The sequence below is a fragment of the Equus caballus genome, chromosome 1 (assembly GCF_041296265.1).
Source record: "Equus caballus isolate H_3958 breed thoroughbred chromosome 1, TB-T2T, whole genome shotgun sequence".
Classification (NCBI taxonomy): domain Eukaryota; kingdom Metazoa; phylum Chordata; class Mammalia; order Perissodactyla; family Equidae; genus Equus; species Equus caballus.
In genome coordinates, this window is record NC_091684.1 from 79,621,021 (window position 1) to 79,634,740 (window position 13,720).

General features: G+C 40.8%; 1 protein-coding gene across 6 annotated transcripts in view; it reads right to left on the reverse strand.

Annotated features, from left to right (window-relative positions):
• Positions 1–1,912: 1,912 nt before the first annotated feature.
• RAB4A (RAB4A, member RAS oncogene family) overlaps positions 1,913–13,720 on the reverse strand; it is a 50,421-nt gene continuing 38,613 nt past the window's right edge. For 4 of the 6 annotated variants that reach the window (XM_001497955.7, XM_070228382.1, XM_070228384.1 and 1 more), the window contains one exon: positions 8,805–10,513. The gene's annotated coding sequence lies outside the window, so the exon portion shown is untranslated. Of the gene's footprint in view, positions 5,384–8,804; positions 10,514–13,720 lie in introns of those variants that run through there. The other 2 variants (XM_023646351.2, XM_070228383.1) reach the window with 2 other exon arrangements.

A 13,720-nucleotide genomic window follows, 5' to 3' on the forward strand; every position in this document is an offset into this window, starting at 1 on the left:
CTCTATTTACCTTTGGCTTTTGAACCATAAGAATGTATTCGCTATTAAAAAAAAAATCCTAGAGAAAACACAAAAACAAAAACTAAATACTACCCCCTCTTCAAAAATATGTCCTCCCCCTAAAGATTCTAAGCTATGTGACTTGTAAGCCAGGCTGGTATTAGAACCACCTGGGGGCCTCCATGGGCCCATCTGCTGCAGGCAAAGTCGAGGGCAGCCCAGCTGCCCGCCGCCTCCTGGTCCTGAACCGGGCTGGGAGGTTGTTTGAGCATTACCGTATTTAGAACACTGAGATTTTTGCATAGTAAGGTATAAAGCCTGAATTTTCACTAAAAAGACTAACCTTCTCCAGGAATAAAATTTTAACATGAGGCTCTTAGACCAACAATAAAAGTAGCTGAAGCTTATCAAGTTTTTAAGAAGGACCAGGGCTTGCTTAAGTAGGCCAGGGCTATCCGCCTTTCCGCGTGTTCTGATTCGGACGCACGGAGTCTGCTCCTCTCCTCCAAGCAGGGACTGGTGTTCCGGGGATTCCCGTGGTGTATATTTTCTAACAGCAGTGCTCCAGTAGCCTGTGTGACTGCTGTCTGTAGAATCTTCCGGACTACCACAGTATTTACGGCAAAAGTTAAAATTTAATAAAGACAAAACATAAACTTCAATTAAAAAAAAGTGTGTGGATTTAAGTTTGGGCCTCCTGCTCTATTAGTGGGAGTGTTAATTGGCACAAGTTCTCTGGAGGGCAATCTGGCTTTCTGTATCTTAAAAGGAACATTTCTTTGACTTGGCAATTCCACTCCTAAGCATTTCCTGATATACCCACCCGTACAGATGTCCATGCCGAGGGAGTTCACAGCAGTGTGGCATACTGGGCAGACTGGCACAACCACACGGCCTGCCTCCGATAAGGAGCTAGACTTACGGGAGAGGAATAAGAAAAGCAAAGTGTGGAACAGTCTCGAAGCATACGGAAAACACAAGTGGAAGCACGTCTGCTCCCAGTGTGCTAACTGTGCTCATCTACACACAGGGTTTCACGAAGCTAACTGTGTGGCGGGAGGTGAGACAATGCCTGCTGCTTGGAATCTTGCTACGTGTGTATGGTTTCCATTTAAACTTAAAACACTGGCTGTGTTTACTATGAAAGATAGTCTGAAATAGCTGAGTGACTCCTTGTGAAAACTGACATTGCCATTAATTTTTCTTTGTTTCTGTGACTTAGGTGTTGACTAATACATGTGATGACTACCATATCAGTTTCTCTTTCACTATTTTATGACATGAGGATTTCAGGAGAACTGGGGAGTTCGTTCATCTCTGTGCTGCCTTCTGGTCACTGAGAGGAACCCTGGGGTGTTGGAACCACATCCTTGCTTCCTTCCACAAGCCCCCTTGGGTAACTCACCTCACTGGGGCCACTCAGGCTACCACCTCCTCCTTGGGCAGGGCACTGTAGCTTAGCTTAGCCCCGGGGGCCTTTGCCCCAGGCTCACTTGTGGATGATTCACGACACTCACCCTTCCTGTTTGCCTTCTGTGCTTTCTACACTGCCCACTGAACTAGACTTTTACTTTACACCCAGTGGAGTACTCTGCTGTGCAGTGTCACCCAATGACAGAACAGACCTGACAACTGGGTAAGAGAAGAACCCTATGAACAGGCACCAAACTTGGCCTAAAGTTGAGGCCACTAATGGGTCCCAAAATGTAACTACTTCCATTAAAAGTCTGAAGCAACAGGCTAGCGTTTAAAGCCAAAATTACTCCTGGAAATAGAGGAAAAGAGGATGGCCAGAGTAGAATAATCTGATAGTTACAGGTAAGTAAAAAAAATCCTGAGTAAGTAATGAAATTTTTCTTCTACTCTTGCTCACGGACTAAGTTAAACAAATAGAGATGAGAAACAGTGCAGGTAAGGGCTAGCCTGAGTCAACAGTTTATTGGCATACAGCAGAGGAATGTGGCCACAATAAACACATTAAATGTTGCCAGCGAGGGATGCAAACTCCAGTGTGTAAGGTGGAGAACAACCTCCCCACCGAGGGGAGGGCAACAGTCATCAGCACAGGCCTCACAGGCACGTTCGTACCTTTACAGAGAAACACTGAACTCACGCGCAACTTCAGTACCGGACAGCGTTAACCGCGAAGGACAAGGAGATTGTGACAAGCATTCTGAAGATCAGTTAGCATGCATTTCCAGTGATGTGCTTTAAATTTACATTTTCAATTTACTGAAGGCAGGGACAAAAAAGTAAGTTATCAAATTTGCAAGTTTTTTTAGTTAAAACTCAAAACATGGTTTCATGGTGATGAAATCAACTTTTATTCCCTACTGCTAACAGTTCAGCACTAAAGGTATTTTAAAAATGGAAAATACTATTACCAGTTAAAGTGAGAACTGTTTATAGTTTTTAAAATTCCAGTAAACATGTGGGTTTAAAATTTTCATAAGAAATTTTGAGAGAAAAAAGATTCCGGTCAACAGAAATCCCAGTGCCTTGCCCAACTGTGCAGGGCCTGCTGCTCACCTCGTAGGGGGACCAGCCTCAGGCGGTGCAATTCAGCCCCCAGTGGTGAGATGGGCCTAATATCTGCTCTGTACCACTGAAAAGGGTGGTTTTGAAGGCTAAATCAGATGTGAAATGTGAGAATACTTTTAAGTTGTAAAAAATGCTATGCCCCTTCAAGGTCTTATGATTATAGACATTTCAATTGACAGTATTAAAAATGTAGAGCTTATTAAATTAAAAACTTTTTAGTAATTTCTCCAATAAAATTTTTTTTAAAGAAGAAAATAAAAGTGGGCATGAAATCCTGTACTTTGATCAGAGACACAGTGAACAACGAAGGAGCACTTGGCAACTGGGTTTCTCCATGCCCACGTCTAGTTCTCAAGGCTCAGATAGGGCTGAAGGTGGAAAGATCAGGTAAAAACACATAAAACCACCCAAATAGAAAACAAAATGTAAACGTTTCAGATGAAATCATTTAATCTTAAAATTACAGTAGGAAAACTATTGTTTGCTATTCCTCTACTGCTCCTTTGAAAGGGTGGCAGGTACTAAGTTTTCAAGATCTAACTACAGCTCTGGCTTCTGCTTCAACATGGGGATTTGTCAACTGTAGCAGAGTGGGTCTAAGTAACAGAATTGAGAGACCTGACACATTTCACCCCCAAGCATTTATGACCCATCATACATGATACGATACTTAGACAGCTGAGCATGCCTAGCCCACAGAGCAAAGGTTTACCAACAATTACATCCTCAATCCCTTCTCACAGCCCTTAAACCTAAAGCTCTGTTCTTACAGGGACAGAGCAGTGAAGATGCAGAACACAGCAGTCTGGACGCCTGCTTGCCCACAGGCTGTACTGAGGTACCGACTAAGAGTACACAGGGAGAACTTCCAAAAAATACTAATCCAAACAATGAAACCTGCAGCCTAAACCTTAAAGCTCTTACCCCTAGCATGTAAAATAAGACAACTGGGTAACTATGTACTGAAGTCAACATTCAGAAAGGGAGCAGGCTGCTCTAGGAGATAGGACTTTAGACAGTGTAATTATAATGTGTCTTGGAGAAGATAGTTTTGGATTAAAATTTTGGAGTGACCTATTAGTTTCATGAACTTGGATGTCCAGATGTCTTCCCAGGTTTGGAAAGTTCTCAGCCATTATTTCTTTTCAATAAGCTTTTTCCTCTCTTCTCTTTCTGGGACTCCGTTGATTCATAGATTGTCTCTTAATAGTATCTCACATTCCATAGGCTTTCATCATTCCTTTCCATTCTTTTTTCTTTTTGTTTTTCTGACTGGATAATTTCAAATGATCTGTTTTGATTCTTTCTTCTGCTCAATCCACTCTGCTACTGAGGCTATCAAATTCTTCAGTTCAGTCATTGTATTTTTTCAGCTTCAAAATCTTAGTTCTTTTTTATATTTTCTCTGTTGAGCTTCTTCTTTTCTTCTTGTATTGTTTTCCTGATTTTGTTAAATTGCTTGTGTTCTCTTTAGCTCTCTGAGCATCTTTAGAACAATTATTTTGAATTTTTTATCGGGCAATTCCTGTATCTCCGTTTCTTTGGAGTTACTGGAAGTTTACTGTGTTCCTTTGGTGATGTCATGTTTCCCTGCTTCTTCATGATCCCTGTTGCCTTGTGTCTGCGCATTTGAAGCAGCAGTCCCCACTTCCAGACTTCATGGACTGACTTTGGTAAGGAAAAACCTTCACCTGTGGGTGGGGCATGCTGTGACCCCAGGACTAATAATGCAGGGTGCCAAGTGCAGGGGTATGTGGCGGCTCCAGGTCTGGGAGGAGCATGGTGTTTCATCAGTCCACAGTGGCTGCAAGGGCTATTGGGGTCCTCAATGGCACCTCCAGGTCCAGTGGCTAGAGACCACAGCAGGCAGCAGTGGTGGCCAAAGCTGATGGTATGCACATACTTGTCTGTGGAGACCAGCTGCAAGTGCCTGTGTAGTGGCAGGGGCTGGTCACAGACACATGCCTAGTAGTGGGGGCCAGGGCCAGCAACAAGGGCCTAGGCCAACTGCAGGCCCAGAGCAGCTGTGGGGCCCTTGCTGTTGGTGTGCTCTCCCATGGCTGCAGTCTCCCTACAAGTGCATGCATGAAAGTGGAAGCTAGTGATGGGGACAGGGCTGGGGACATGCAGGTGCACAGGTGGCGGGGCAGGCTGCAAGTCAGCCCAGTGGCACAGGCCAGTGATTGGAGACGGGACCTAATCTGGGCCCACAAGCAGGTTTGGGGGCCTTGGCTGTTAGTGTGCACTTCCACGGCTGTGGGACTGGCTGGAAATGAGAGTCAGGCTGGCAGCCTCCACGTGCATAGCTTGAGGGGCTAGCCACAAGTGCGCACGAGGCAATGGGGGTCAGCTCTGGGGGTTGTCTAGGCTGGCATGCGCTTGTGTAGCTGCAGAGGACTAGGCAGGCTGCAAGTGCAGATCCTGGGCTCTGCCAGGGTCAGGGAGGAATGAGGAGGGACTCAGATGGCTGGCACCTGAGAATGGGAATACCTGTGGGGCAAAAACTGGTTGAAATCTGCAGGGAGTCCACAGCAGCTGTGCTGGTCACTGATTTCTTCAGTGCTCAAAGCTGCTGTGGTCCTCTGCTGAGCAGATCAACGGGAACCGTGGTCACTCCCACTCTGTGGCTGATACTGGGAGCCCCTGCTCTTCTTCCTTGTTCCTAGCTGTCTCTGTATGTCTCAGCTTTGCTGGTCTCTGGATGGGGTGAAACCGAAGCAGGTCCCTCGTGTGGTGCACTGAAAAGGTGGTGGAAGCTGGCCGCTGCCCTGCTCTCCCCTTTCCTGGTGAGGGGAGCTCTTCCTGGCTGGGACGTTTCCTCTTGGTGCTGAGTGGCGCTGGCCTGGAGAATGGGAGGATGCAGCAAAATGAAGCTGTTTCCCTTCCCTTTTGTTGTGATTACTTTTGTTCCACTCTGCTGCTGAAGTTTCTTAGGTGGACTCCCAAGCCCTCCCAGAGCTGTTTTTGTTTGTTGATAGCTGTCTAACTGTTGATCTTTGTGGGGGGATGAAGGCTGGGGTCTCCTACTTTGCCATCTTGGTGACATTATCTGAAAAAGGGCCCTAGGAGTTGAGAAACTCCCTCCTAGAAAGGAAGGAATTTAGCAGGATCACATGAACACCTTTTGGAGATTTTGCAAAAAGGAATCTTACAGTGGACAGGCTGGATATCCAGGTATTTTAGAAAGACTTGGGGACACAATAGACTCTGATCTGTCCTTTCCACAAGCACTGGAGTCCTTCCTATGTACCAGGCACACAGAAGACTGCCCTGTCCTAGGGAGGTCTTAGCCCAACAGAGAAGACAAAGAAGGACAATGTATTGATCAATGTGATCAATACCAAAAGAAAGCTTAGGACAGCAAATGACAGGAGCAGAGTGTGTCTGCATATATCCAGGGGTGGGAGGGGGTTCGAGAAGGCTCCCAGCAGAGACGTTCCATGTTGTACCCTACAGGACAACAGGGCTGCAGCCTGACAGAACCGGAGAGCCAGCAGGGTGCACCACAGGTGATGGAAACAGCAAAAGCACAAGGGCGATGAGAAAGCAAGGGACATTCAGAGAACAGCACGAGTGGCCTATAAAACACCATTTACCCCAGGAAATGGGTGCAGTACTAGGGCGTGCGGCCTACATGTATGACCACGGAAACCAACATGATGAGTTTTCTGGAAAAGAGAATGATGTGGTAGATTTGCCTAGAATTAATCATATTACCAAATTTCCTATTCAATGGAAAATGATTTGAGGGCTCCCTACCAAACATACAGAAATTAGCATTTGCTTTCATATATAGTTGGTCCTTAAATATTTAGTGAACATAATTATTTCCATGATATTTGGGAATGTAAAATATTCAGAAATTTAGCAAGTTTGTTTTCTTAACTCTAGTCTTCCTCAAAATGAAACTGACAGGTTACATCAAGAAGTTAGAGAAAGGAGCTGTCAGAGCACAGGCTTGTTTTTCATTCAGTCCCAGCAGAAGTTCAAGGACACTGTCCTCCAGCAGGAACAAGCAGGCTGAGGTGACTGCAAGATCATGATGTGGCTCAACCCACCTCGTACTTGGTTAGCCTAAGTCCCAGAGACGCATGTGTCAGAGTTAAATACATTTTTCGTCATGGGATATGGACAGGTTAAAATGATTTAAACTAAGTGTGCCCCACGTGGTTATACTGGCAGGGGTGACAGTGAAAACATGTAACCACCCGCACAGCAAGGGCACCAACCACACTGAAGTGGTGCTGGCTGTGGGTAGCAGGCAGCTGTCCTGGTGTCCCTGCTGAAGGTACAACTGTTCCCTGGGCCAGGGGACAGAACTACTGGTACAACTAGCCACATGATGGGAAATCACCTCTGAATAATACTGTATAGAAGACACACATTTTGCTTTTTCAATAAATGCCAGAAAACCTACTTTATATAATTGCAAGGTAAGAAAAAACATAACCATTCTTGGCTTTGTAACAGTATCTTTTAAGAATTTACCAGAGGGACAGTGACTATATAAAATTAAAAACTACAGATTCTTGTCAGAGACGTATAGTAAACAATTTTGGGGAAAATGATAATGTCTTGGATGTTTCCAAATACTCCAGCATAAAGAAAGTGGAGTGAAGGTAGACAGAACAGGACTGGCAAAATGTAGACAACTGTTGAATCTTGCTGATATAGTGGTTCATTATGCTATTTTTTCCATACTTGTGTATGTTTGCAAACCGCCATAATAAAAAATTGAAAAGAACATAAATGTATTTTAAAAGAAAAAACAAAGATCCCCTGATTAAATTATTTTCTAGCAGTAAGCAGTATTTTCTAACCTTAGAGGGTGATGGCTGACAACTTAGTCACTCGTCTTCCTGAAACTGGTAAGTCAAGTGTTCTCAGATAAATTCCTCTAAAATTCTCAAAACAACTCCTTAAAGAAGTTAATAAAATCAGAAAGTAACTGAGCAACAGCTGAAACAAACCCAGATTGTACGGACAAGACAAGTGACTGACCAGTGAAGAGACTCACTTTATAAATGGCACAAAAAATTATTAAAAATTTACAGGTGTTTTTAAATCCCTCTAATTCTCCCCTCCAAAAAGAAAAAAAAGGACAAAACTGACAGAAAATGAAGAACCATCTACTATGTCATACTATGTAATTACAAATCATTTAAGTTTCTAATTTTAGCATCAGATTCTTCACTCTGAATATTGCTGATCTGTTAGGAATTAATGTTCTTAAAGATTTCAAAAACTCTTACGTAAGTCATAAGTAATATGTTTTCAAGGAAACCACTGCAGATTCCCAAATTCTGATGTTCTCATTTTCACTTAAATGCTGGACTGTGAAAGAATAAGTTACAATCTCAAGTCTGAATGGAGTTCAGAATCTTTTTCTGAGAAGACTGAAAAAATACTTTTCTAGAAATGTAAATTAAGTGTTCTAAAAACTGAAGCTGTGGGAAATGTATACATAACATTTGTTACTAGGCTGACCATGGTTTAGTAAAAGACACATTTAGTCTTCGTCCCTTCCTGGCTCAGAGCTCCTAAAAGCCTGGAAATTTCCTGACTGATAGAGTGTCTTTTGGTACTCATAAGGATCATAAGGAGCCCCTTTTGAGCACACAGGAGTTTATGCTAATGAGATGACTTAGGGTGGGGCCCCTGGAGCACCTCAGGATGGGGGAGGGGAGCTGGAGATTAAGCTCTATAAAAACTCTGAATGTAGATATTTGATGAGCTTCTGGACTGGTGAACAAGAACACATCTTTGTGCTGGGAGTTAGTACACCCCAAACTCCAAGGGACAGTAGCTCTGGCACTCGGGGCCCTTCCAGACCTGGCCATGCGTACCTTTTCATCTGGCTGATCACTGTATCCTTTGACATCCTTGGTAATTAGCCAGTAATCTAGTAACTAAATTGTTGTTCTTAGTTCTATGAGCGGCTCTAGCAAATTAATTGAACCCAAGGAGGGAGTCGTGGGAACGTCTGAATTACAGCAGGTTGGTCAGAAGCCAGGTAACAACCTGGACTTGCAATTGGCATCTGAAGTGTGTATGTGTGGGTTGGGGGAAAAAGGGGCAGACTAAGCCCTTAACCTGTGGGATCTGATGCTATTTCCAGGTGGACAGTGTTAGAAATGAATTGTAGGACACCCAGTTGCATCTGGAGAATCAGAGAATTGGGTGGTGGTGTTGGAAAACACTGATCATCACCTAATTATCTCCCCTCTTCATTTTCCCTAAAAGCCTTTAAGAACCACCATGGCTTGATTCTCCAGCAACTTTTATTGGTCGAAGGATGTGGAATGATATGCAGTACCTCTGGTTTAATTCACAGGCTCATTTATAAACCAACTTAACATTTATCTTATTTAAAAAATTCTTGCTTTTGAATAAACCGATGTGTTAGAATGGACATGCTTCTATCCCATGCAAAAAGCTGTTGGAAAATGAGCAGCCTACAAAATTATCATACATGAGACACTGAATGAAAAATTCTTCCAGCGAGGTCCAAGAAGTAGCTCAGTCTGAGAATTTGCTTCATATTCTGACTTTCAAAATAAAATATTGAAGGCATAAAAAAAGCAAAGTTAAAATATCTAAAACAGATACATTCTGATATTTTTATCCAAGTCATTTCCCAGAGTGTGTAGTGCTGCTGTGCTCTGTTGATTAAAATAAAACAACAAAAGCAGTATAGGCAACTTCTAACTAAAAGGTAATAAAATTCACCAGTCTGCAGCTAAAAAGTCACAGTGGAAGAACACATAGAAGGTGAAGAATGCTTTTTAACCATTCAGCCTTAAATAATACTGCATTTCAACTTTAAAGAAAAGTTCTATATATTTTTTGCTTTGACATTTTAAAATATTAGAACAAGTCTTTGTAATACAATATATATTATACTTCAACATACCTTATGTGAATTAAAAACATGTCAACTTAACTTTAGTAAGGCATTAAGTATTCAGCAAAAGCTATACAGAAATTTCTTCATGAGTGGTATCCCTTTAATAGTAACTTGATTTAGTGGGTTTCCTTAAAACGAACACAAAACAAAAAGAGACTTAAAAAAGAGGCAGTGATGCTCTAACACTGAATCCCAGAAAAAGCACAGTAGCAAACAATGTGTTTTTTAGCAGGGAGATAGATAGGTCAGCAAATTGGGAACAGATGAGCAGCCCTAGGTTACACGGTCCGTCAAATTCACCAAGAGCTGAGAGTAGAATCCGCTGCCTAGTACATTCGGTTAAAAGTACCGGAATCCTTAGTGCTGATCATGGCGCCTAAAACAGAGCAGGTACTCAGGCTAGACTTCCTGAACTGACCTGGATGAAGATGCTTTAAATCAAGAGAGAGGTGGACAGTGTTCAAGTTCATGGAAAACTCCATTTGTGATTTTATTTTGGTATGTGAGTAACTACTAATCTAGTATTTCAAGTGTGGATCAGTAAACACCTTGTGGACTGTGGTAAAGAGAATTAAATAAGCACTGCACTGGCCGTCAATGCCAGAGTAGTTGAATATCAGGTCATAAATATAATCCACTCTGCAATATAACTGACATGATGATCAAAGCACACCTCACAATTGACAGATTTTAGTTCATATGATTAAAAAAAATAAAATATTAGACTGCATTTAGTACCACATTCTACCATATCATACATCAGATACCATGCTGTGGAGATGTACTGGGCTAGCGCATGTACAGTCCATGGTCAGGATTTATCTGAAGATGAAAGGGGAAATACGGAGAGAAAACTTTCACATACATGGATACATCTAATGGTGGTGTCCACTGACTTAGATTTAATATATGGTTTGCTGTGCCACATCTACTAGTTTGTGTAACATCCCAAATAATTTTTTTTGCACAAAGATCTACTTCTGTTTAAAGTAGAAAAAGACGGTGGTAAAAAAACTTCTTCTTCAAGCTCCAACAATTGTGTCCCAAATACCACTGTATGAACACCTAAAAAATATTAAGAACAATTTAGAAATATACATAACTATAAATATACAAACAAATATGACTTAAAGTCTCAAAGGGAATTAGTGAATACTCCCAACTTTTATTTAAACTAACCTACTGCTATTAGATAATGCTGACTACACATAAAAAGTCTATTATGGTAAATGAGAAAGAGGAAGCTTTAAAAAATTAAAATCCCCACTTGCAAATTTTATAAATGAGCCTTCTGTTTTAGCAACAGGCACATTCGTTTAGACTTCAATTAACCCAAGAAAGTTTCCTCATTGACATAAAGGCAGAAGGATCTCTATCTCAATCTCTCCCATCAGCTTTCTCTCAATCCCTTCCTTTCTTTCTGAGAAAGAACACAAAGATTTCCTATAGAGTTTCAATTCTTTCACGCAGAAATCTAACTTTTTTTTTAATAGGTTAAGTTAGGTTTAATCTACCATTTTGCTATGTTTTCTATTTGTCCTGTCTGATCTTTACTCCCCCTTTTTCTGCCGCCTTTTGGATTTTTAGATTGATTATGTGTTTATTCCATTTTAATTCCCATGTTGGCTTATCAGCCCAACCTCTTTGTCATGTTATTTTAGTGGTTGCTTTAGGATTTTCTTCTTATAAAGACTATTTTTTCGTGCAGTTTCAGGTTCACAGCACAATTGAGAGGAAAGTACACAGATTTCCCATATACCCTCTGGCCTCACACATGCACAGCTACTGCCCCCATTATCAACATCCCCCACCAGAGTGGTACTTTTGTTACAATTGATGAACCTACAATGACATCTTATAATCACCCAAAGTCCATTGTTTACGTTACAGTTCCCTCTTGGTGTTGTACATTGTATGGGTTTGGACAAATATATAATGTCATGTTATCCAATAGTATGGTATTATACAGAGTCTTTTCACTACCCTAAAAATCCTCTTTGCTCCATCTATTCATCCCTCCCATCCTCGACTCACTGATCTTTTTACTGTCTCCATTCCAGAATGTCATTTTTTGGAATCATACAATATGTAGCCTTTTCAGATTGCCTTCTTTCATTTAGTAATATGCATTGAAGGTTCCTTCATGTCTTTTTATGGCTTGATAGCTTTTTCTTTTTAATGCTGAATAATACTCCATTGTCTGGATGTACAACAGTTTATTTATCCAACTGCTGAAGGACATCTTGGTTTTTTCCAAGTTTTGGCAATTATAAATAAAGTTGCTATAAACATCCATGTGCAGGTTTTTGTGTGGACATAAGTTTTCAACTCCTTTGGGCTTATCAATACCAAGGAGTGAGACTGCTGGATGACATAGTAAGAATATGTTTAGCTTTGTAAGAAACTGCCCAACTGTTTTCCAAAGTGGCTGCACCATTTTGCGTCCCCACCAGCAATGAATCAGAGTTCCTACTGCTCCACATCCTTGCTCACATTTGGTGTGGTCAGAGTTTCGGATTTTGGCCATTTTAGTAGGTTTGCTGTAGTGGGATCTTATTTTAATTTGCATTTCCCTGATGACATATGATGTGGAGCGGCCTTTAAATGCTCATTGCCATCTGTGTATCTTCTTTGGTAAGGTGTCTGTTAAGGTCTTTGGCCCATTTTTAAACTGGGGTGTTCTCTTACTGTTGAGTTCTAAGAGTTCTGTGTATATTTTGGATAACAGTCCTTTATTAGAAATGTCTTTAGGAAATATTTTCTCCCAGTCTGTGGCTTGTCTTATTCTCTTGATGTTGTCTTTCACAGAGCTGAAGTTTTTAATTGTAATGCAGTCTAGCCTATCAATTATTTCATGGATCATGCCTTTGGTGTTGTATTTAAAGTCATCATCATACCCAAGGTCTCTAGGTTTTCTGCTATAGTATCTTGCAGGAGTTTTATAGTTTTATGTTTTACTTTAGGTCTATGATCCATTTTGAGTTAATTTTTGTGAAGGGTGTTAAGGTCTGTGTCTAGATTCATCTCTTTTTTTGCATCTGGATGGCCAGTTGTTCCAACACCATTTGCTGAACAGACTATCTTTGCTCTACTCTATTGCCTTTGCTCCTTTATCAAAGATTAGTTGACTATATTTATGACAGTGTATTTCTGGGCTCTCTATTCTGTTCCAGTCTATTTGTCTGTTCTTTCACATACCACACTGTCTTGACTACTGTAGCTTTATTGTGTCTTGATGTTGGGTAGTGACAGTCCTCCAACTTGTTCTTCTCCTTTAATATTGCATTGGCTATGGTCTTTTGCCACTCCAAATAAGCTTAGAATCAGCTTGGTTTTCCTCATATAGACTTTGTACATATTTTTTTAGCATTATATCTAAGTATTTCCTTTCTTTGGATGCTAATGTAAATAGTACTGTGTTTTTAATTTCAAATGGCACCTGTTCATTGCTGATATATAGAAAAGTGACTGATTTTTGTATATTAACCTTGTATCTTGCAACCTTATTATATAATAGTGTATTTAAAAGTCTGTGGATTCTTTTGGATGTTCTACATAGATAATCATGTCATCTGCAAAGATAGTTATTTCTTCCTTCCCAATCTGTATATCTTTTATTTCCTTTTCTTGTCTTACTGCATTAGGTAGAACTTCCAATATGACGTCGAAAAGGAGTTTTGAGAGGGGACATCCTTGCTTTGTACCAGATATTAGTGGTACAGCTACAAGTTTCTCACCATTAATTTTATGATTTTAGCAGGCTTTTTGCAGATATTCTTTATCAAGTTGAGAAAATTCCCCTCTGTTTCTAGTTTACTGAGAGTTTTCATCATGAATGGGTGTTGGATTTTGTCAAATGATTCTTCTCCATCTCTTCATATGATCATGTGATTTTTCTTCTTTAGCCTGTTCATGTGACAGATTACATTAATTGACTTTTGAATGCTGAACCAGTCTTGCATACATGGGATAAAGCCCACTTGGAAGTGGTATATAATTCTTTATATACATTGTTGGATTTGATCTGCTAATATTTTGTTGATGATTTTTGCATCTATATTCATAAGAGATATTGGTCTGTCGTTTCCTTTTCTTATAATGTTTCTATCTGGTTTTGGAATTAGGGTAATGCTGGCCTCACAGAATGAATTAGGAAATATTCCATCTGCTTCTCTCCTGTGAAAGACATTCTAGAAAACTGGTAAAATTTCTTCCTTAAATGTTTGGTAGGATTCACCAGTAAACCATATGGGCCTAGGGATTTCTGTTTTG